This window comes from Dreissena polymorpha, chromosome 6 (genome assembly GCF_020536995.1).
Source record: "Dreissena polymorpha isolate Duluth1 chromosome 6, UMN_Dpol_1.0, whole genome shotgun sequence".
NCBI classification, from domain to species: Eukaryota; Metazoa; Mollusca; class Bivalvia; order Myida; family Dreissenidae; genus Dreissena; species Dreissena polymorpha.
The window spans coordinates 87,152,371-87,177,447 of NC_068360.1; the positions used below are offsets into that span (position 1 = coordinate 87,152,371).

General features: G+C 34.5%; 1 protein-coding gene and 1 long non-coding RNA gene across 2 annotated transcripts in view; one reads left to right on the plus strand and one right to left on the minus strand.

Moving 5' to 3' along the window:
* LOC127835873 (uncharacterized) overlaps positions 1-25,077 on the plus strand; it is a 174,228-nt gene that overhangs the window by 127,063 nt on the left and 22,088 nt on the right. The gene's annotated exons all lie outside the window — the stretch shown is intronic.
* Positions 7,604-8,849, minus strand: LOC127836172 (uncharacterized). Its single transcript, XR_008028637.1, has 3 exons — positions 8,776-8,849; positions 8,114-8,206; positions 7,604-7,699 (listed from the first exon to the last, which is right to left on the minus strand). It is a non-coding gene; the product is annotated as an uncharacterized LOC127836172 (long non-coding RNA).

The following is a 25,077-nucleotide window of genomic DNA, read 5'->3' on the forward strand; positions in this document are numbered from 1 at the left end:
CTATATAACATATTGCGTTTCCATTTAAGATGATATTAATTTGTTAACAATTAATAAATATTGTGCTTAATATATTATTTATGTTTATGTTTAGCGTTGTGATTGTTCATGCAATATGTTGTATTGACAGTTTGTCACTTTCATAAAAAAGGCCTTTTCACAGATTTCGGCATGTTTTGAAGTTTGTCATTAAATGCTTTATATTGATAAATGTAAACATAGGATCTAAAAATATCCAGTTCAAAACATGAATTAAATAAAGAAAGAAAAAAAAGCCCTTAACTGGGCTCGAACCCCTGACCCCTGGAGTAAATGGAATAAAAGTCTATCGCTTAGACCATTCGGCCAACCGCCCTCACACAATATTAGATGCATTTTATACATTATATAAGTAAGCGTCGTAGTATTACAACATATAAAGACAACAACAAAACTCTCCAAGTTATTCAATCGTTTCGCGTTGCAACGCTTTATAAGTATCACGTTTTTAAATCGTCAAAAGATGCATATAATGGATATTTTAGAGCATGGTTAATGTTAAGTATTACTGTTTCTTCATAAATATCATAACTACAACAAATATTTGCGAATCTGAAACATTTTTTAAAATTTTGTCAATTTACCAAAACGTGAAATGGATAAAAAATATTGTTTTGCCCAACATATGTGTTACGGCAATAAATTAAGAAATCAATGGAAAGAAATTGTCTTATATTTGTTTACTGGAATCTGTCCAAAAACGATACATCAAAACTGTTTATTTTTGTTTCTTGACATACCATTCTCATGTTAAATCAAGTAATATTAATATAATCTTTTCTGAAACACACAAACCTAAGGTTCATTCATTTTTAATTATCAAGTTCCGTTGATCAGAACTCAACCTCACTTGATAATCGTTCTACCCTTTTTTATCTGATTTCAATACATTGCACTATTCAAACATTCTTTAATACATTAAGCTAATGCACACTTCCATGTACACATTCTATGTGGTCATTCAAAAAAACTTGCTTGTTATCTGATAAGGACCGATATGCCTTTTATGCGCAGCATTAAATATCAAAAATGATGTGGCTCGTGAGAAAGGAGGTAGTGACACCAGCTTTAGTAACAGTAGTAGTAGTAGTAGTTATAAAAGTAATAGTAGTAGTTATAGTAGTAGAAGTAGTAGTAGTAGTAGTAGTAGTTGTAGTAGTAGTAGTAGTAGTAGTAGTAGTAGTAGTAGTAGTAGTAGTAGTAGTAGTAGTAGTAGTAGTAGTAGTAGCAGAAGTAGTAGTAGTAGTAGTAGTAGTAGTAGTAGTAGTAGTAGTAGTAGTAGTAGTAGTGGGAGTAGTAGTTGTTGTTGTAGTAGAAATAGAAGAAGTAGTTGTATAATACGGTGGCATAGAGGTGACATTCACTCCTCTTTTTTGAAATTGCACTCCTCTTTTTTCTATCTCGTGACCACGACTTAGTAACTCGGGATCTCGAGTTAGCTTTGTCGTGGCAACGAGATAGAAAAACAGAGGAGTGCAAAACTAAATAAAAGAGGAGTGCAATTAAAAAAAGAGCTGTGCAGTAAATAAAGGAAGGGTGCATTAAACAAAAGAGGAGAGAATTTCGCGATCTCGAGATCCCGACTTTGCTAACTCGTGGCCACGAGTTAGTCAGCCAATCAAATACTATATTGTTCCCTGAAATTAATCACCCAATGAAAACGTCATAAAGGCAATGCTCTGATATAACATAACATACCACTATAACTACTACTACTAGTGCTGCTGTTGATGTTGCTGCTGCTGACGCTACTACTACTACTACTACTACTACTACTACTACTACTACTACTAGTACAACAACAACTACTACTACTACTACTACTTCTACTTCTACTACTACTACTACTACTACTACTACTACTACTACTACTACTACTACTACTACTACTACTACTACTACTACTACTACTACTACTACTACTACTACTACTACTTTTACTACTACTACTACTACTACTACTACTACTAATTCTACTACTACTACTACTACCACTACCACTACCACTACCACTGGGCTGGTTAACAGGTCATTGGCAAGGGTCACAAGGGACTGTGACATATAATTTAATTTTACATTTTACGGTGACATTATATTTTGGGCTTAAATTGTTTTGCTTGACCAAACAACCATTAATTTAACCCAAACACATTGAACACTATTTTGTATATCCACAAATGTACGTCTCCCCGAAAGAGTATATTTGTGAAAAACACACACTATGTCATGTTGACAAGTATAAATAATAGTATAGTTTCTAGATAATGCGTACACATACAATCAGAAAAATATGTATACCATTGTCAAAACATAATATGTATATCACTTTTTAAACAGTTGGAAAGAGTTCAAAGTCACAGGGAACTTTACCATATTATTCGTTTCTGCTCAATATTTAACGAAACACTTTGACTTACTGGTCCTTAATGGTACGTGTACGTCTTACATTTTAGCAAAATAAAACAACTATCAACATTTAGGTCAAGAGATCAAAGATTAAGATAATATGGGGATTCTTGTAACAATTCATTGGAATTTGTTTTCTTCATGACACAAATTTAACTGATAAACTAGGGAAAGATTTGACATACGATTTTCCAAGTTAATGTCACGGTTACTCAGAAGGAAAGGGCTAAGCCTTGTCGTTAACTTACGAAAATTTATGTTTAAAAGATTTTCAATATTTTGTGGAAAATATCTGTTGCATTTCAGTATCCATTTTACTTAATGTGGACGTATATGTTTAACGTGCGGTAAGAAAGTAGCATAACAATTATTAATATCAACTTTTATTGTCCGTGTTGATTTATATTAGGGATGGCAAGTGCACCGGAAGTGACTAAATATTGACACAGCGTTGCCGTCGCTAATTTGAAGCTGATTTTCTTGATTACTTTTTATTATTAAAATTGAATGACAAAAACTTTTTTTAAACTTTTAATATTGTACATCAACAATAGAACGAGAAACATAATATTTACATGACGACAAAATAATTACATGACAAAACAGTTAGATCTAAATATAATTTAAGCTGAACTTAAACGAATAATTTACATAGCCACAACACAAATTGAACCTGTTTAACAGAATAAACAGTCAGTCTTTTAAAATTGCCACGTTTAAAAGTCACTCGTATTGGCGACTTCTTATCGGATGATCTCGTGAAATACTTCAAAGCAGCGGAAGACGTAGGTGGCATTTTGCGTGAACAGAGATTTACTTTATGCGTGTAGCAATTAATATAATTTCAATTAAATGAGGGCGAAATACCAAAAACGTTTATTTAAGTATAATACCTGATTGAATATAGAGTAATTTATTAAAGTTTGGACCATACGATACGCAAATACTTATTAGAGGTTGAGTAAAGATTTTCTAAAAGCTTTTTTGATTCGACAACGTGATTATAACCATACGATCTTTTTTGTTTTTCACACCAAGTCGGCTCTTCTTTTACTCATTTAATCTGTGATCATTTTAAATGTAATTCGAGTTATTAGACCAAGACGGGTCGGTGTTTTAATTGCCATACTTGTTTTTACACGAAGTTGGCTTTTCCTTTACTCATTTCATCTTTGATAATTTTAAATGTAATTAGAGTCATTGGATCAAGTGCAGGTCGGTGTTTTGATTGCCGACGCGATTTGCACCTATCATAATTTTGACACAAAGTGACTGTCTTGGTTAGGCAATTAGCGGGATTCATGACCGGTATACTGTCATCACCATAGCGACGCATTATCGCGCCTACCGGAATAAACATTATGACACGAGGAACAACTTTTTTTACAATGTTTGAAGCAAATTTCACGAATACAAAGTCTTTGAAATTACTCGATTTGTTTTGATTTTTTTCTTCCGAATATTCGATTCGAAAAACAGTATCCGAATATTCGGTCCGTGACCGAATATTCGGATATTCGTTGCCATCCCTAATTTATATAAAAACTGGAATGCATTTGATATTAAGTTTTCATTATATAATCGTCAAGTGTTCATTCATCGTTCCTTACGTATCAAACTCCAGGCGCATGCTGTCTGAGTGATGTACACCATGTTGTTCGGATTTGCATAAATATTATGCACGTATGCTGACATTGGCTCTACCATCTTTGGACCATGGCAACTGATAATGAAACTCCAGCCGTATCTGTTGGATCCATTATTGTTGTTTACTGTATCGAGTCCTGAAAGGCTGTGCTAGTTTGTTCCATTCGAAGAAATCTGCGTGGATCAACACAACCAAGATACATTTTAGTTTGATAAGTGCAATATATTATGTAATTTTGTATTTTTTTGTCAGTTTTTATTAGATTGTGATATATAGTCTCTGACAATACGCTATGAATGAGCATATTCTTACATGCTATGCATCTTTAATTGTAATAATTGTTATGATGAATTGATGATGAGACTTAAATAAACCAATCAACTAAACTAAAACCGAAGTTCAAACTGATGGAATCCACGCCAGGAGATCAATCAGGGTAAACTAACCAGTGCACAAAGTTCAACACAATATCACCCGTACCATGCAAAAATATGTCCTGCGGCAAGCGTAGCTCCAGAGCAGTATGCGTATTAGTATTGTCAGGAGACACCGTGTACAATAATGACATCATGAAATCTCGTGTGAAATTATTCCGGACTGGGTATCTCCTCACCGGAATAAATTGCATACATTAATTTCCAGACGGTATATACACACGCTGAGTGGTAAAATACTTATCAATTCGTATAATTATAAAATAAAAGTAGGACTTATATACTCTGGCGTATGTATCTAGTTTGTGTCGGTTTCGAATTCTTGAACAGATAGAGTTTGTACGGTCGCGCCAAACTATGACGTCATTTCATTACAATTTTCCATGAGGATAGTTGTACAATGTCATATCGTATTTACTATTGCCTAGCCCTCAACCTAAGTAATTATATTATTTTATTGCATTTATATACAATAATAAATCATAAAGATTTGTAAATTCCTTAAACCGTATATTAGCCTAATGATCTTCAATATTCAATAGCTCGGTGAAACTAAGAACCTGTTCAACATTCAAAATATCTTAACACAAGTTTTTATCTAAGGTATACACTCAACTGCATTGTATGGAATTTCGTATATCGGAGTAGTTTATGCATTAGACATTCACTCCGAAAGTCAGTGGTTCGTGCCCACATAAGGGTTACGTGTTAACGTTTTTTTTTTAAATTATTCTTTCTTTATACTGGAGCTCTTTACGTCCGATGTTTAGTCCGATGTTTACATATATCAATTGTATGCCTTTTATGCCAAAATGCTAAACATGTCCAAATCTGTGAACAATACCCTTTAATACTCGGCTTCTTATTTTTGAATGGTTACAGGGGCGTTCCTAGGCATACGGCAGACCGCTCGTGCGTATAATTCAGTTTCAAACTTAAAAAAAGAAAACTCTTAAAATTCGAAAAATGCAATAAAAAGTGAGGGCTAAGGGGGTTAGGGGTATTATTATGTAAACAAGCAAACAAGACGTCCACTTTTAGAAAATAACAGTGTGTACAAAACACAACACAGTCTTAACTTCAAACATACGAAGTTAGGTATTTTTCACTGATGAGGGATAGTTATCACTGTGTAGACTTTACTCGTATTTTGACTGGGATGTCGCCATTCAATTTTTCGGGAACCAAATGGCAATATTGGGACACGGGTACCAGATTATGTACAATGGGGGCGGAACGCTTGTCTGGACTTGGAATCCTTAATGTATATCAAGGTGCCTGAACGTCCCGCCTGAACCACGTGACTTTTTCGGCTATGTGTGGGACAATCGGATGTAAACAAAACGTCGCTTCAGGTAACGTTTTTGATAATTTCTTCATTATTTCAAAACCATTTTCAAAAAAACAAAGACGAGTGCCCGGTCATTGTCAAAAGACACAACTTTGTAAAGTTTGCGCAAAGTTAATTAAATATTTTTTCCAAAAAGTGCAACCGCGTGTTTGAAAACACATGAAGTGAAATGCTATGTGTGGTATATTTTTTGTTCAATCAACAAAAACATTGATTATAATATTGTCGAGGGTTTAAAAAATAGGGCGGACATTGTTATTCATCATAGATAAGCTACTTACATTGTATGTTTGCGTAAATACATCTTATTCGGAGTGTGTGTATATAAATGGTATACTGCTATGTGTGGGACACATTTTTTAAATGCTATGTGTGGTATACAAGAATTTGCCCGTCAGTTCTGCATTTAATCTGAACACAGTTTTATAAGAATCTAGAACATAAACTTTAGTCTGTCCTGAAAATATATCAAATTAACCAAATGTTACATTATTGAATACTGAAGTAATCGTGTAATGATTTAACAATTTATGTTTAATTGAACATACTTTTTATAAAAGCAAACATGTTGTGTTGAAATATAATATTTCTTTGTTTTACTTATTGTCTTTAAATAAATATAATGATTGATATTTCTGCCTGATTATTGAATTTGGTCCATTTTTTAATGAATGACAAAGAAAATAAGAGCACATGCTTTAAAATGGATGTTACTTCTATTGTTTTTCAGACTTGAAAAGGATTAGTCGAAAGATCTGTAACGCTTTTAAGGTTCGAAGCTGTGTAAGAACTACATGAATACCATCAAACCACACGGAAGGTGATATGTGGCAAGTTAATCATCAAAACTACAGTGACAGAGACAGGGACCCCGCTTCATTCTTTGATGTTTATGGAAAGCTATTTCAACTAACTATGCAAACATACCATTTAACATGTATTTTTGCATAAGCAAAACAAAGTGTGTGTATTGATATGTGTGTATATTTATGGGTTTTGTATCTATGTTATTACTAAAATTGATTAGATGAATATAAAATCTGATTATGTGTGTAAATAAAACAGGTGTTTCATAACAAATAACAATTTAAATCCAATGATGCTTGTTTGTGGTCTATTCCAATATCATCTCCATATGAACATCTTCGAATCCAATAATGCTTGTTTGAGGTCTATTCCAATATTATCTCCATATGAATATCTTCAGTATATCAAAATAAACACGTCATTAATAATAACATTACTTTATAACTAGCATGCACATGTAACAATAGAAATAAAGGCACCAAATACATAAAGAAGTACATTAGTATTCACAAAGAAAGTGTAATCAGTCAATTTATGAATTTGCAAATCTTGCTATTCAAACATATGAATGCTCCAATTAAGTCATAACAAATGATCATCGCCAAAACGTCTTGACTTGTGGGGGTTATTATACCAACATACATATTGAATTGCATCAGTACTTCATTAACTCAAATTCAAATGAAATCTGAATAACTGAAAATAGTTTGAGATGTTTAATGAAAATATTATTCGCCCCGGTCATGAAAGGGCGCTGCAAGATCTAGTTACCACTGCACCAAGTAATTAAAATTAAATCATATAATGTTGTTCAATTTGGTGAAATGTCAAATTTTTATGTAATGTTTACTTTGATTGTTTTCTTTACCTGCAAAACTTGCACCATCTGGTAATAATACAAACAGTCATTTAAACTTTGGAACATTTACTATACACGTTTGTATATGACAACTTTTCATTGATCAAGATATCAGTACGTCTCTTGAAGGTGCTTCCAAAAATACTTTAATCTCCCTGAAAAGAGCAAAATACAAATGAAATAACCTGTTAAACTTAAAAAAATATAGCACGCGTGATATATCAGATAGCTCAATAGGATATAGATACAAATACATGATTTTCCAGAAAGAAATGTTTTTGATGATCCTAGTGTCTATTTGTTTAAAAATGCTGTATGATCTTTTTATGCTTATTTAATAACTATCGTTACAGTCAAAAATGCCTACACTATCCTGCTTAAAAACACACAACTAGCACTTTTTGTAGTTTTGTTGCAATACTATTTACATGACATCTTGCACAAACAATCCTTACGATTTTGTGTATTAAACAAGTGCATTAGTTGGCAGTAACAATTCACTGAACAGTCAACACTTTGTAACAATCAATTTTAAAGAAACAAACAAGAACAAGTTTGCCCAACGGAACTATTTTCCTGTCCGTGCGTGGGTGGCTTTGTGTTAGGAGATCCCCGACCGTGTTTTGACCTCTCTGCCACACTGTTCGCAAACAAATGGCATTCTAAAAGTAAACAAAATATGAATATAAGTTATCGACAATCATGATAATTTTGAGTAACATGAACGTAGGATTATCATATTTAAGGCGCGTAAAACACTACCAACAATGTTTATTGACCAACTTTTGTTATTCAGACAGACTTTAAATATTATTGACGTTAATGTCAATCTTTCGATTCTCTTGTTTAGTTTGCATACCACACATAGCATTTAAACAAAATTGTCCCACACATAGCATCATTACATTTTCATACACACACTCCGAATAAAATGTATTTGCGCAAACATACAATGTATGTAGCTTCTCTATGAAGAATTACAATGTCCGCCCTATTTTCTAAACCCTCGACAACATTGTAATCAACGTTTTTGTTGATCGAATAAAAAATATACCACACATAGCATTTCACTTCGTGTGTTTTCTAGCACGCGGTTGCACTTTTTGGAAAAAATACTTAATTAATTTAGCGCAAACTTACTAAAGTTGTGTCTTTTGACAATGACCGGGCACTCGTCTTTGTTTTTTTGAAAATGGTTTTGAAATAATGAAGAAATTATCAAAAACGTTACCTGAAGCGACGTTTTGTTTACATCCGATTGTCCCACACATAGCCGAAAAAGTCACGTGGTTCAGGCACCTTGTATATAGGGAAACAGAAATGAATGCTGAGCATGTTTTCGACATTATTGCACAAAGGAAAGATCGAAGATTAGCATTACTTTTCAGGGTGTAGTATTTTACATACAAGTAGACCAGTGTTTTATGTGAAATTAGAGGATGTTTTCTTTTGAATGAAGTACACGCAGTCCAAACTGGTTTTAGTGAACGAGTTAAATAAACGTTTAGTATGCTCGCTCAAGACTCGGCGGGCATGCTGTTGTTTCATTCAAAGAATGTTTCTTTTACAGTTTATTCAAAAACGAATTTAATTTTCTGTTAACAAAATACTCCATATAAAATCGGTTACAGCATAAAATAATGACGGGCTTAGTTTTTGGCGCCACTTTGCACCAGATTTGACGACTCCAAAACAAATACACGCGCCGTGCGCGTGACACTACCTTTTTACAGAGTAGCAACAAATACACGGACATCGGAGACGTTTCCATTGAAAAAATGCTAAATTCTTACTTTTGTAGACGAAGAAATTGAGGAATAAAATTGCAAAATTTCGCCGAAAGATAACAATAAAACGCTCCTTCTGCAATGAAATCCAACATTTTCTAGGGGAGGAAGAGTAAAAAAAATTCCTCACATTTACATACTCATTCCCTCGCAGGCATAGGCTTCTTGATTTAAAACCTTGACACTCAAACTGAATAGATTATGGCCAAAAGTATATTTGCAGTTGGCAATGTTTATCGAAAATATTTATTTTTCTCATTTTTCTTCAAGCTTAAATTCGAGGATAAACATTGCCAAAATGTGCCTGAAATGAATCACCAAATTACAACTTTTGCAAAGAAATTTCCAAAATTGTCAAGGGGAGGACCCCATACTCCCGCCAGCAATAGAGTTGAACACCCTCACACACATATGACACTACGGATCCAGTCTCGCTCGCAATAAGGCTTCTTGATTTTTAAGCATGACACTTTAATTAAGCAAATAAATTGTGGTCGAAGGTAAATTTGCTGTTGACAATGAAATTAAATATTTTTTTTCCTTTTATCGGTCTTTTCTAAGCAAGAAATAGGTGAATAAAATTGCTAAAACGTGGCTGAAAGATCACACCAAAACGCACCATCTGCAATAAATTTTCCAATCTTATCTTGAGGGAGAACCCCCACAGCAGGTGGGGAGACCTCCCGCACCTACACCCCACTCGCAGCTTCGTTGCTCGATCGTGCGTATAGCTCAAATAGCCTCAGGAACGCCCCTGGATTATTCAACGTAGGTAATACTTATTATGTATAAGCTTTTGTAAGCTTTGTATTATACATTATATATACATATATACGCAAAGTTTATTTCAATGTAACTTTGCGTTTGTAGTTTGGGTATGTAATCTTTTAAGGAACATTTTTATTGTCTGATGTAGTAAAAACTAATTATCTCGTTTTAAAATACTGATTATTCAAGTAATCAGAGCACTAACATTATCCGTTGAGTTATGCATAGAAATACTAGATAACATACAAGTAAATACATATAAATACATATATTGCAATAGGCCGTATATGAGCAACGAACTGACCGCAAACGCTATGCTGGTGCAATTATTTCATTTGTGCAATTATTTCAATGGCATTTTTCATAAACTTAGGCTATTACTTCATTTGTGTTTGTTTTTGTATGCATGTTATGCCCGGCACTAAATATGCATTCGGTAACTTGCCTTAAATAAACGAATACCGTATCATATCAATAACATTCCCCATGCAAGCAAGTATTGCTCGATTTGACAGCTCAGGTTCTAATAAAAGGTACCCCGGGCATTTAAAGCATACTACAATGAACCCGGAGTATGGAAAATATGCGAAAAAGTATCCCTGGATGTTTCCGGATGCTTTAAAGATTAAATTCCGTTCCAGTGCAATATACTTAAGAATATTCCGCTGTACTTTAAAGTAGTTTTATGATCCGACAACGACTAATTAAGGACAATGAGTTATGGAGTTTCAGCGTTACAGTGTACACATGCCTTGAACATTCGGCCATACGGACTGTTATATATAGGCATCCTAAGATTGTCAAAACACATAACGACAATAACTGACACATTCTAAATTACTAAATCCTTTCGCGTTTGCATCTGTCAGGCAAATGCAGGCAAGAGATTAAATATAAGGCATGTAATATCATAAAGTAGTCACATACTGAATTTGTTAAAATCATGTTCTTAGGGTTGATATCATGTCCCTTAGGTCAACATTGGTCCAGCCTTGGAGTTTGTGTGTGAATTGTTTTATATGGGCCAATAGTATAATTAATGTATAACAATTAATTACCACAAAGTACACAGCTTTGATAGTTGGTACTTTTCATTAAACTTGTGTTCTTAATATAGTGATGATTACGTTTAGAAAGATTTAAGTTTTGTGACTAGATAAAATCTTTGATCATTTAACATTACTATTTGTTTTTGAATCTTTTGAACTTTGAACAATAAATGGGTAAATGCACTGATCGTTAACTATATGAGACCTACCTATTTTTACAATTTTATAAAAAGATATCTATGTTATTTTATTTCTATCAAAGGTTATGTGAATTTTAAGTGGTTGTTGACTATCAACTTCGCCTCTGTGGACAGCCATTCCACAACTCTATGCTGTGCTCTGCCATATGTTCAGTTTGTATGCGTCCCTCATGAACAAGCATTTCCCATTCGTAAACCCACATAACAAAGTAAAGACGGATTGTGGCAGGTTGATATACTGATAACACCATGGACGTCTCTCTGTCTGTCTGTCCGTCTATTCGTCTGTCCCGAGACACACCATTGTCCTACGGCATTCTCCTAAACTTGACAACATAAATCATTCGAAATTATTCACCATGCTACTAACGTGTGCATTTAATGATTTTATTGTCCATTGAACATTGCAAACGGAAAGCTCTCCTTTCAACATAGATATTGTATATATAATGCTACACATATAATATGACTTGCGGGATCAGAGGTGGGTGGGGGATATTCTAAGTCTCTTATGTGAACAAAATCGTTGTTAACGTTTTTTATACAGAAATTGCTATGTATTTTGTTAAATTAATTTTCTCTGCAATAAGTTGCAGTTAATGTTACTGTAAATTTGACTTATTATGCAAAATTTACATGCTTAATTTTGTTCTTTTATTTCATTTTTTGAGCATATACTTTTCAATACTCACACAATAATGATTGTATCCCTATTTGTATAACATTTATATATGTTATTGAATTTTTAAGATAATCACATGTTTGTAAACATAACTTTGTTGATTTGTGTTACCGTATAAACACAAATTAAGATAAATATCTTCATCTATGAATAATCATCTGCGCTTATTTTCAATTTAAACTACGACAACCAATTTGAAGGTTGTTGAACAGTACAACAACTGAAACAAGAAATGCCTTCCAGATGAATGGCGTGATTTATCTCGATGTATCATTTTTCCACATTAATATATTAGTAATATGAAATAGGACCAACATGCTTGGTATCATGGCGTCCCCAACTTCATATTTTGTAGAAACTATAAGAAAACGTTTCGGTTCCAAAATTATGTTCAGATAGACTTAAAAGGAAAGCCTACATAACAACACTAAACAACAACAATATTATTAAAACGGAGATCATCAGATTTGCATTCAATGTCGATAATGTGTACCGTAATACTAATCACAAATCAATGCATTAAAGTCAAAATACTTTATTCACAATAATATAATTCTATGATAAATTCAAAACCTAACCAAAGAAAGAAAAGCAAAGATTAATTCTAAAGGTGAATCCGATGCAATACACTAATTTTTGACACGCTATATATATTATTGTTAAGCGTTTGTTTACCCCATGACCCTCGCCTGTCGTCGCTTTATTGTCCCTAAGGTATGTATTTCTCGCTATTCTTTGACATATGACATATTATCCAGGCGGAATTTATGTCACTATACGCGTAAGTATCCGTTTGAGTTGACATATCCATTTTTGCATCTACTGCTAGATGTCATCTCGGAATGTCGCTTCTCAACTTGTTGTGTATGTTTTCGCGTGTCACGTTTTTTCTATATTTTCCGTTCATGACGTACCGTATGGTGAAATTCTAATTGCGTATTTTGTTTCCGTTATGAAATGCGACATACCTTTTTTGTCTGTTCTCATTTTAATTATTATTTGTATTTATTTGGTTATAATACTGGTTTATTACTTGTTTTTCGTTATTTTTATTATGAGGTATATTTCTTAAATTTGAAGTACATTTATTCCTATAAAATGTCGCTATGTTACGTTACAAATGGAAGTGAATTAAATTACATATTTGATCAATGTAAATGACTTGTTCTTGCATATAGATGACAATTTATGATACAATAACAGTTGCTTAGAGCATTGATGCAAAAACAAACCTAGAAAAACTCCATATTGGTTGCATCTGGGCATGTTTCATATATGTTCCAATGGCTCGAATATCATCTTGACCATGGTGGGACGCCATATGAATGCACTGTCAACCTTACAGCGTTGAAGATCATAAACTGAAAATTGAATGTGCATGCAAAGACTGTATTGTACTTTGACTAATGCTATGTAGTTGCATGAAATAGACTGTATTCATGATACTAATACTAATACTGTACTAATTTTATGGAAAAATATGTTTAATGATTGTCATTTAGCCTTCACGTTTAATATATATCGCATTGTGTTTAATGTGTACACCGTCTGGAAACAGGTGCATGTTAACTGAGTTTTCATAAGAGAAATGTGAACGTTAAATTTACGAACAAAAGTTGTTGTTTGAAAGTCTATAAATATTTTTTATGGTCAATATCTGTTGCAAAAAGTGTTTATTTAACAAAATGTGGACGTCTATGTCTACCGTGAAGTAGGCATGTATCATAACAATTATTCAAATCGATTTTTATTGTCCGTGTCGATTAATAAAAAAACTATGATACCTCTTATTATCAGTTATCATTTATATTATCAGTATCGTCGTCAATTGTTCAACAATCGTTCCGTACGTATGAATATCCAGACAGATGATGCATGAGTAAAATACATCACGATGTTTGGATTTGCATAAATATCATGAAATTATGCTGACATTGGCTGTAATATCTTTGGACAGTTGTAACTGATAATGGAACCCCAGTCTAAATGTGGGATCCCGGGTTGTTGTTTCCTGTATCAAGTACCGCTAGTCTGTGTTAGTTTGGGAGTTTAGAAGGACCTGTGTGGATTACTACAATTTAAGTTCAAACGGATGGAATCCACGCCAGGAGATCAATCAGGGTAAACTAAACATTGCACAAAACACAATACATTATTGATACCGTGCCAAGCGAAAATGTGTAATGCGGCTAAGGTAGCTCCAGAACAGTATGCACACTAGTATCGTCAGGAGCTACCATGTTCATTAATGACATCGTGAAACCTCGTCTGACTTTATTGCGAACTGGGTAGCTCCTGACCAGAATGCGCGAATGCATCTGTATTTCATTGGTGCATTACGGCGAACAAATTGCATAAATTAATTCCAGACAGTATATACACGCTGGAAAGCAAAATACTATTCAAATAATAAAATTACAAAATAAACTTAGGATTTAAATACTCTGGTGTATGAATTTAGTTTGTTTCGATTTCGAATCTTTGAACGGAAAGATTTTATTATGGTCGCACCAAACTATGACGTTCTTTCAATACTATTTGCCGTGAGGTTAGTGGTACATTTTCATAACTTAACTACTATTGCCTAGTCCTCAATCTAGAGAAACACATTATTTTGTTAGATTTACAATGTATATACAATACTTAATCATAAAGTTTTGTAACATCCTTAAACCGTATAATAACCCTATGAACTACACTATGAAAGTACTCTGTGCTGCTACGAACCAGTTCAACATTTAAAACATCTGAATAGTATTAGTTTATATTAAATTTATTGTAGAGGCCAATAACTTAACTCAAACTGCCGTCTAGCATATTATGGGAAAGCCTATATAAAAACTCCAATGAATAACCCATTTCACGCATTAAATATAAGACTCAACTAAATTTTTACTCTTTATTATAGGACCATATATTATTAAAAAAATGTTTCTGGCATATAATGTCCGGACTTCAAGCAGCTCGGGCCACCTGCGAACATGGCAAGCCCAAACTAACTGCAAATAACTTACTGCACAAATAAATTGTATATGGATGCTGACTCCGGGCGACGGCAACCAGCATTCCCTTCAAAATCATATTTCCCCAAACAAATGTGCCAGATAAAAAGCGTCAATGCGGCACTGATTGCCATATGGCCACCCAATAACGCTGTCCTCTCGAAACCGGCTGGACCAGCGATGATGGGTGGCCATTGCCAAATAACTTTGGCAGCAGGGCGGATGGACGCATGCTTGGAGTCGGAAGATGTAAACTGTAATTAAAAGGCAAATATATGCAAACAAACTAACTGCAAATAACTAATTTTTTACTCAATAGCCACACCAACATACAAAATGGTTAGATTTAAATTTGTAAGAAACCCCTTAATTCGTTCATCTGGAACTTCAGTATTGCATTGGTTTATTATGCATTATAAATTGTTCAAGCCCTGCAGACACATTAGTAAAAATAAAAAAAATGTCTGTTCCCAGGGTTGACAAGTGGACTCCACTCCGTCATTCTCAAACAATTGGTCAAATTTTTCTAAGTCTGAGTTGGCAAAGTAATGCCCTCCACATGCCAAAGCCCCAGTTGATATATAACTATTAAGGCCCTTTCTTGCCTTGTCCATAGTAACTTTATTAGCAGACTATCTTCAATTTGACCTTGGAAGCACTGCAGACCATACAATGTTAACACTTGGCAATTTTGCCAGTATAGCCTTGTATAGCTCTTCAATCAATTTACGAAGGTCCATCAGTGACGACGACCAAGATTATAACCGCCAAAATGTAGCACGATATAGTCGGGAGTATGTCCCACATTGGCAAGCAAAATACAATTTTCTTTGATTCTGCGAATGTTAACACACTGTACCTTTGCCACCAGATGATGTTGGGTTCAAGGAGGAGGTTGGCCCCTTTCCGGTCGTTATCTTGCTGCTATGAATGCGTTCTTGATTATTGATGAGCCCAGTATCCAGTTTGTTAGTTAAACTAACCTATCTTAATGAACTGAACTTTTTAATGGTAGTTATTTATTAAGCTGGGCATGACAACAGGAACAGGACGAACATATGATTGTTATGCATTTGAGGCCCTTGTGCCTGCCTTTTTAATGATCTATTCTGAATAGCCTAGCTTGGAAGCAGCTTCAGTTGCTGCTCAAATTCTAAAGGGTTGGATTTGTAAGAACCATAAATCAGACTCAAAAAAGAAACCGTTCTTTTAAGAATAGCAGAAAATTGGTAACGAGTAATTGGTTGTTTGTTAATGTGCAAAAACAAGGGGCAAGGCCTTAGAGGACGAATACACTTTTTGGGCAAAATTCTCTGTTTGACCTAGTAACTTTAAGCGCTACCCCTTTGCCCAACTGATCAGTTTTTGAATGCCGGATCAAAATGATTACCCCATAATGACCAAATTGGTAATATTCTATCGCCAACACCGCTGCCTGTAAATTACTATCACCTTGTTTAGGAACAGCTACCTCGCCAACTCTTAGAAAACCGAAAAACGCTAGCATACAAGCTGCCGTGAACAGTGTTGCTTCGTAGACACTGGAGCACACAATATTAAGTTTTCTTATTATCATTTTCAGTAATGAAAGGGTAATTGGTAGCCTATTATCGCGTGTTATCTGATATGTTTGCATTCCTTCCACCATTTCTAATAGGACCCCAAAAGCCATAATGCCAACAAAACAGGGAGCATCTCTAAAAATGTTACATCATTCTGATAAAATAGGTTGGCCTTGCCATTGAACAGGCCATGGGCAATAGGCACATTAAAAACCACAGCAGAGTAGCACCACCTGCACTATCAGTGTAAAAATGAATGACAGAGTTTTCCAACCATATATTATATGGAAAATGTACAACCCCATTACAAACTTCATTAAATTGTCTTCCCTCATTTCAACATTAACCCTTATCTTATGATATGACTTTTTTAAGCAACACATAGCATCATAAAATCTGCGTAAGATTGCCCTGCTTGCTCTTACAGCTTGACTACAAAAACTCAACTTCCCAGTCAAAGACTGCAATTCTTTTAACGTTAGTCTCTTTTTACCTAGACAATCGTGCAAAAGCTTCAAAAGTTCTTCCACTTTTTCGACACGTACTCTAACAGTCATTTTGCCAGTGTAAAATTCCAGGCCTTAACATGTCAGTACTGTTGTGGGACCGACCGACTTTTTCACCGCAACTGGGACTCCTATTTTACTACATACTTCCTCAAAAGAAGAGACTAGCATGTTACAATTATTCGACTTAACTGTACTTCCGAAGATAAAGTCGTCCAAATAATGATCTAAAGTTTGAATTAAAATTTTAAAATTAACCAGCCAATGTATAAAATTGGAGAATGATTCGAACAATACCGGAGCTATCGATAAACCCATTGGTAAGCAACATAATAATGGTTGTTGAAATTAAGACCCATCAAGTGAAAGTCCACTGAGTATAAAGGCAATAATCGGAAAGCCGCTTTAATATCTCTTTTTGCCATACGTGCGGACGTACCTAAACTTAATAAAATGTCAGCCACTTTGTCAAATGATGTGTATTTAACAAAAATATAAAAAAACTAAAATCATCATTGACTTGAACCATTGGGGTACGACAGGTGTGTGATTAACCCCCAACCCCCGTCTGGCTTCTCTAAAATGTCTAATGGACTTTCTTTTAAATTGGAAAATTGGTGGGAGTTTGAAAGGACCTGAAATTCTACCTTAGGAAATATCTTTGTCAAGCTCTTTTGGACTTCTGAAAATTGCACTTTTGTTGAAACCAAATTATTCGCCGAAGAACCTAGATTTGATCCCTTATAACCCAGCTTAAAACTTTGCTTGAAGCTATAACTGAGCACAGAAGCAACTTTTTTATTAGGATATAACTGGATATATGTATACATCTTAACAACATTGATTGGCAACTTGCCAAGAGACCAAACTGAAATATTAGTTTATTAGTATGAGTATTAGAACCTAGATGGGCCTCGAAGCCCCCCTGAATTGGGCCTCTAGGCCGGACCGTGTAGGCCCTAGGCCTGTACGAGGTGTATGTGACAGCCCCTTTGACAGACCGTCCCGCCAAGGAACTGGTGTTGCGAGGCCTGAGCTGACATACCCTGAAAGCATGGTCGGAACCACAAATCAGACAAGCATGTTTGTAATTGCAAACTGACCGTAAGCATCCGCTTAAATTGAAATCGTAGCATTTTCTTACAAAATTCCCTGTATCAACTGGCTGCCTTTGAGGCCCCATACACAACAGCCAAAGGTTCATATCAAGCATAGCTCATTCTGTTGACCGTACGATCTTAAACCATCGGTAAGTCTTGTTTCCCCCAGCCTTTTAGTATGAATATGCTTGAAGAGATCATGCATTTTGACAGGATGAGCATTTAAATAGATGCTTGAGAAAATGAGCAATGCATAAGTCCATTTGGCTATATCCACAATCTTTTGTTTTGTATTTGGCTTTACCACCAATTCACCCGAATTGCTCAAAATCAAATGTTTTTCTATATCTTCTGGAGCTACAGGGGCCTCCAACAAACTTGCCAGATCCACATATTGTGATTATATTATGTTTTCTTTAATTGACTGAGGAACATGATCTTCTACAGCCGACTGAAAACTAGGAAGCGTGCATGAATACAAATTATGTTCATTAAAACTATTACCCGATTGAATAGCCATACCTGGCTGGCTAGCTGCAGGCTGATGTATAGGCGGCATCTGGTGGTCCGGTTGTTGGCAGAGGCAGCTGGTCGGGCTGGCGGCTGTGAGGCAGCTGGTTGGGAAATAACTGGCCGGGTTGTTGGTTTTGAGACAGCTGGCCGTGTTGATGGCTGGATATGGGAGGCAGCTGGCCGGGCTGTTGGGTGGAAGGCAGCTGGTCTGACATTTGGGTGGAAACAGCTTGCGGGGTTGTTGGTTGGAGCCATGTAGGTTTCGGCTGGCCTGCTGGTGTGGTTCTCCAGAAGGACGGCGCCTTGTCCGGTTGCCTGTGGGAGGCAGCTGGCTCGGCTGTTTGGTGGGATACAGCTGGTCCGGCATTTGGGTGGAAGGCAGCTGGCGGGACTGTTGGCTTGGGCCAAGTAGATTTTTGCTGGGCTGCTAGTGTGGTTTTACCGATGGACGGCGCTTTTTACGGTTTCGCGTTTCCATGTAGGTAATAACAAATAAACAATAAAGATAACAAGTAAATACCGAAAACAGCCGTAACTGGCTTATAGGTAACACAGCATAATACTGCAACAAAACATTTTGGGATTTTCTACATATGAACTAAAAGTTGTCCTAATAAACTGTCTTGCTAACTATAAAATACATGCGCCATAAGACAACCTCTTAACTGCACAAAGTACCGACTATTTTCGCACTGTGTAAGTTTCCTTTACTATAGTTACGTAAAAGACCAACATTCATTTAAATTGAAGTGTTTACCCTGATAAAGCTGAACATAGTGCCAACCCTAATTGAAACTGAAGCAACACACTTGAAATTGAATTAATACAGCTAAATATATTTGACATTTTTGTGCTCACAAAGGAAAAAATATGTTTAACAAGCCCCGGGATTTATTTGAATAAATACAGCTAAATATATTTGACATTTTTGTGCTCACAAAGGAAGAAATATGTTAAATAAGCCACGGGATTTATATGTTTAGCTTGAAATATACCCTCTTACAGCAACTAATTCAAACATTAGACTATTTTCAGTAAATATTCTTACATGGTTATTTCACTGAATACATGAATACATATAAACTTCGTTTTCTCATAACGCTTGAATTGATTTTTGCCCTTAAGACTATTGATAAGGTAAGTCGCCATGTGACCGTGCCACTGTTTCACCACCATCGATGCCACTCAGAAAATACAGAAAATCCATAATATACAGCCCCGTAAATACAGCATCCATCATAAAGATCCAAAGAATTGCAAAGAAAGACACTTTAACTTCCTGCTTCTAACTTTATTTTACAGATTTAATAAACGTTTACTTAATTAGATAAGAAATAATTTGAAGGAGAAAAATTACAATCTTTTGCTTGTGTCGATAACGATAAGAAATAAATTGTATTTTGTAAAATTCACTACTTTAACATTCGGTTACTAAGCACCAACAATAAGGAAAATGACAATACCAGCCCAGCAGAGTGGCCCAACAATAAATAGGTCTATTATTTAAAACAAATATCTGCGAATCAATGTTTTTGTTTTAAAATAAGGTCCAGTTCCATTGATTAAGAAAATTCTTTTTATTGATTAAGTAGCCTTTAGGCGGACAAATCAAGTGTTTATTGTACACAACTAATTTAGAGCATAGTTTGGATTATCAAGTTTATTATGCTTACATTTTGTCCTTTCACTTTATTAGTATATTTTGAATTTGGACCTGACTTTACGGACATACTTTATACAATTGTTGTAAATATATAATGTGTTAACACTAATAATATACATGTATATTCATTTTCGTCGCTACAAGACATTGACAAACTTAAAAACTGCTTTACAATTATCCTGTACTTTATTTTAAGAGAAAAAAACATTCTAGTTATTAATTTCTTGTGTCACATCGGAATGTGAATAACATTAACATCTTGTGTCTAATGTAATATACCAAAATATCATGATTCATTTGAAATGCCATACAAAGTTTCATATCGTACGCATTTTCAAAATTTATTTTGACAGAAACAATTATACTAATGTGAAATGCCAACTCAAACGTACGTAAGACGGACTCAGTTTACCATGCTGATTACCAGATCCTTGATTCGGACAAGCAAATGGACGTTTTAGTTTCCATGTACACGAATACGCATTTATTTGGGATGGCACTTACCGGACATGCATCAAACGTGAAGCAAGTTATACGGTAATGAAAATGTTCAATTCTTTAAACCTGAAAAAATGTTTGCAGTGGCTTGTAACATGAAGCTAGATTTGAATTTTTATCATCCTTTTATCATCCTAATTGGTGGCTAGATATTTATGCCAAAAGGAAGACGTCTATTGATTTCAAAGGTAACAAGGGACTGTGACATATAATTTTATTCTATATTTTACGTTGACATTATATTTTGGGCTTAAATTGTTTTGTTTGTCATGTTGACAAATATATATGATAGTATAGTTTCTAGATAATGCTTTCACATACAATCAGAAAAATATGTATACCATTGTCAAAACATAATATGTATATTACTTTTTAAAACAGTAGGAAAGAGTTCAAAGTCACAGGGAACTTTACCATATTATTCGTTTCTGCTCAATATTTAACGAAACACTTTGACTTACTGGTCCTTAATGGTACGTGTACGTCTTACATTGTAGCAAAAGAAAACAACTATCAACATTTACGTCAAGAGATCAAAGATTAAGATAATATGGGGATTCTTGTAACAATTTTTTTTATTGGAATTTGTTTTCTTCATGACACAAATTTAACTGATAAACTAGGGAAAGCTTTGACATATGATTTTCCAAGTTAATGTCACGGTTACTCAGAAGGAAAGGGCTAAGCCTTGTCGTTAACTTTCAAAAATTATTGTTTAAAAGATTTTCAATATTTTGTGGTGAATATCTGTTGCATTTCAGTATCCATTTTACTTAATGTGGACGTCTATGTTTAACGTGCGATAGGAAAGTAGCATAACAATTATTAATATCGATTTTTATTGTCCGTGTTGATTTATATAAAAACTGGAATGCATTTGATATTAAGTTTTCATTATATAATCGTCAAGTGCTCATTCATCGTTCCGTACGTATCAAACTCCAGGCGCATGCTGTCTGAGTGATGTACACCATGTTGTTCGGATTTGCATAAATATTATGCACGTATGCTGACATTGGCTCTACCATCTTTGGACCATGGTAACTGATCATGAAACTCCAGCCGTATCTGTTGGATCCATTATTGTTGTTTATTGTTTCGAGTCCTGAAAGACTCTGCTAGTTTGTTCCATTCGAAGAAATCTGGCTGGATCAACACAACCAAGATACATTTTAGTTTGATTTGTGCAAAATATTATGTAATTTTGTATTTGTTGTCAGTTTTTATTAGATTGTGATATATAGTCTCTGACAATACGCTAAGAATGAGTATATTCTTACATGCTATGCATCTTTAATTGTAATAATTGTTATGATGAATTGATGATGAGACTTATATAAACTAATAAACTAAATTAAAACCGAAGTTCAAACTGATGGAATCCACGCCAGGAGATCAATCAGTGTAAACTAACCAGTGCACAAAGCTCAACACAATATCACCCGTACCATGCAAAAATGTGTCCTGCGGCAAGCGTAGCTCCGGAACAGAGTGCACACTAGTATCGTCAGGAGCTACCATGTCCATTAATGACATCATGAAATCTCGTGTGAAATTATTTCGGACTGGGTATTTCCTCACTAGAATAAATTGCATACATTAATTTCCAGACAGTATATACACACGCTGAGTGGTAAAATACTATTCAACTCTTATAATTACAAAATAAAAGTAGGACCTGTATACTCTGGCGTATGTATCTTGTTTGTGTCGGTTTTGAATCCTTGAACAGATAGAGTTTGTACGGTCGCGCCAAACTATGACGTCCTTTCATTACAATTGTCCGTGAGGATAGTTGTACACTGTCATATCGTATTTACTATTGCCTAGCCCTCAACCTAAGTAACTATATTATTTTATTGCATTTATATACAATAATAATCATAAAGATTTGTAAATTCCTTAAACCGTATATTAGCCTAATGATTTTCAATATTCAATAGCTCGGTGAAACTAAGAACCTGTTCAACATTTAAAATATCTTAACACTATAAGTTTATATTATATATATTTTCAATAATAATATCTGCGAATGAATATATTTGTTTTAAAATAAGATAAATAAAAAAACTGCTTTAAACTGACCCTGTAAGTTTAGTTTATAAAACTTTAGAGAAAAAACATTCCGCTTCTTAATGTCTTGTGTCACATTGAAATGTGGATAACATTAGCATCTTTTGTCGAATATAATTTACCAAAAATCTTCATTAATTTGAAATGCCAAACAAAGTGTCATAACGGTCGCATTTTCAAAAAAAATTATTGACAGAAACAATTATTCTTATGTGAAATGCCAACTCAAACGAACTTAAGACGGGCTCAGTTTACCCTGCTGATTACCAGATCCTGGATTCGGACAAGCAAATAGACGTATTAGTTTCCATGTACACGAATACGCATTTACTATGCATGAAAATTATTGTGTAATGAACAATAATATTAACTACAGTCAACTACATGGAATATTGTGTTTTTTCATATAAGTTTTTCATAGTATAGATATCAATATACACATATAAGGTTGAACATACAATATATCATTTATAAGAACGCTATTTGTTATCAGGTTTTGTTCCGCCGAAGTTACTGATACCATGAATAAGATAAACTTATTTATGAATGAACACTCTGTGCGCATAACTCTTTGCATTTCTCCGCAGTTTCAATATTCAAGGGCATAATTAATGCATAAAATAGCAAAGTTACATGTTCATACTTGCGAATTTGAAGTACGATTTAAAAGTGTATTGATTATACATGCTCATATCAATGTAGACTTATCATGATCTTGACATTCAATCACGAATATTGTAACTTTCGGCTATGCATGTTGATTTGGTGTACATCGTGACCGCAATAAAATAATTTTATTTCAGTGGCCTTGTGATTCTTTCGACATATACATCTCAGATATCATTTGTATGCACTATTTGCTTGTTGGACATGGTATCGACGCAATCGCGTTAAAACTAACAATACTTGCAAATCTGAAATCTTCCGGAGCTATAATGAAGAAAGAAATGAAAATTATTCTGTTTGTACTTAGTCTCGCCGTGATATCATTGGCAGCGGAACCCGCATGCCCTTCGTGCTCAAAATACCATTACGAGGAGATGCTGTTGGAGCGAGTTCTCCGCAATGAACTTGCCTTGGAACATACGCTAACAAAAATCAAGGAAACTAATACCAATGTCGTGGACGCATTGAAGAAGCTTCAAGATGAAAACAATAAAGTCAACACTGCTATTGAATTAATGGAACGTAAGGAGATTTTAATGGAAGCAACATTGGACGATTCTGTAAAAACAGCTTTGAAAAACGTGTCTGAATCTCTGACTCACATCCTTACTGAATCAGGACGGGCGATCAAAGAAATGGAAAGCAAAGTGGAGCGTTTTAAAGGTAAAATGGAAAGGCATACTTGAAGTATTCAAAACATAGATACTTAGTTAAAAGTTGTCATATTGCATTATTTCGTTTAAGCATGTAATTCAAAACTTAAAAAAAATATTATGAATCACATGATTGTGTATTTGTGACATTATATATATACTATAAGAATCTTTCGTATGCTTTTAATCACGTAATGCATTTCGATTTTCAAATATTTGAAATTTTAAACAGACATTTGTTATAAATAATATTTTTCATAACATTTTTTAAACAAATGAAATAAGTTTATAACCAAACGAAATACCAAAAATAAATTTTATCTAACGGCATAAAGCACCAATACTTTTTATTGTAACATTAACTAGTATGCATACATATAAAAATAAAGCCTGATTATAGGCAACTGGTTGGTGGATAACTGAAACTAATTACAGTAAAAATTAAAAACTTAAGCGCCTTTGAACTTTGGATATTAAACGATTCCGCAAAAAAGCAATGTGTAAACGTTTATGTTTCAGGAGATCTGAAGACCCCAACAATACAGTTTCGTGCCCAGCTCGCCTGGGAACATGTGAACAATGTGAACACCGGTCATAATGTAGTGTTTACACGAGTAGAAGTCAACGAAGGTCAAGGCTATGACAAAGAAACAGGAAAGTTCACCGCCTCTGTTGCCGGTCTATACAACTTCGCTGTCCACTATTGCACTCAGGGTTCGCACTATGTTTACCTGGAGATTGTACACAACGGCAAGTCTCTACAGATATCATCTAACTATGGGGCTGACGGAGCAATCCAGTGCTCTTCACT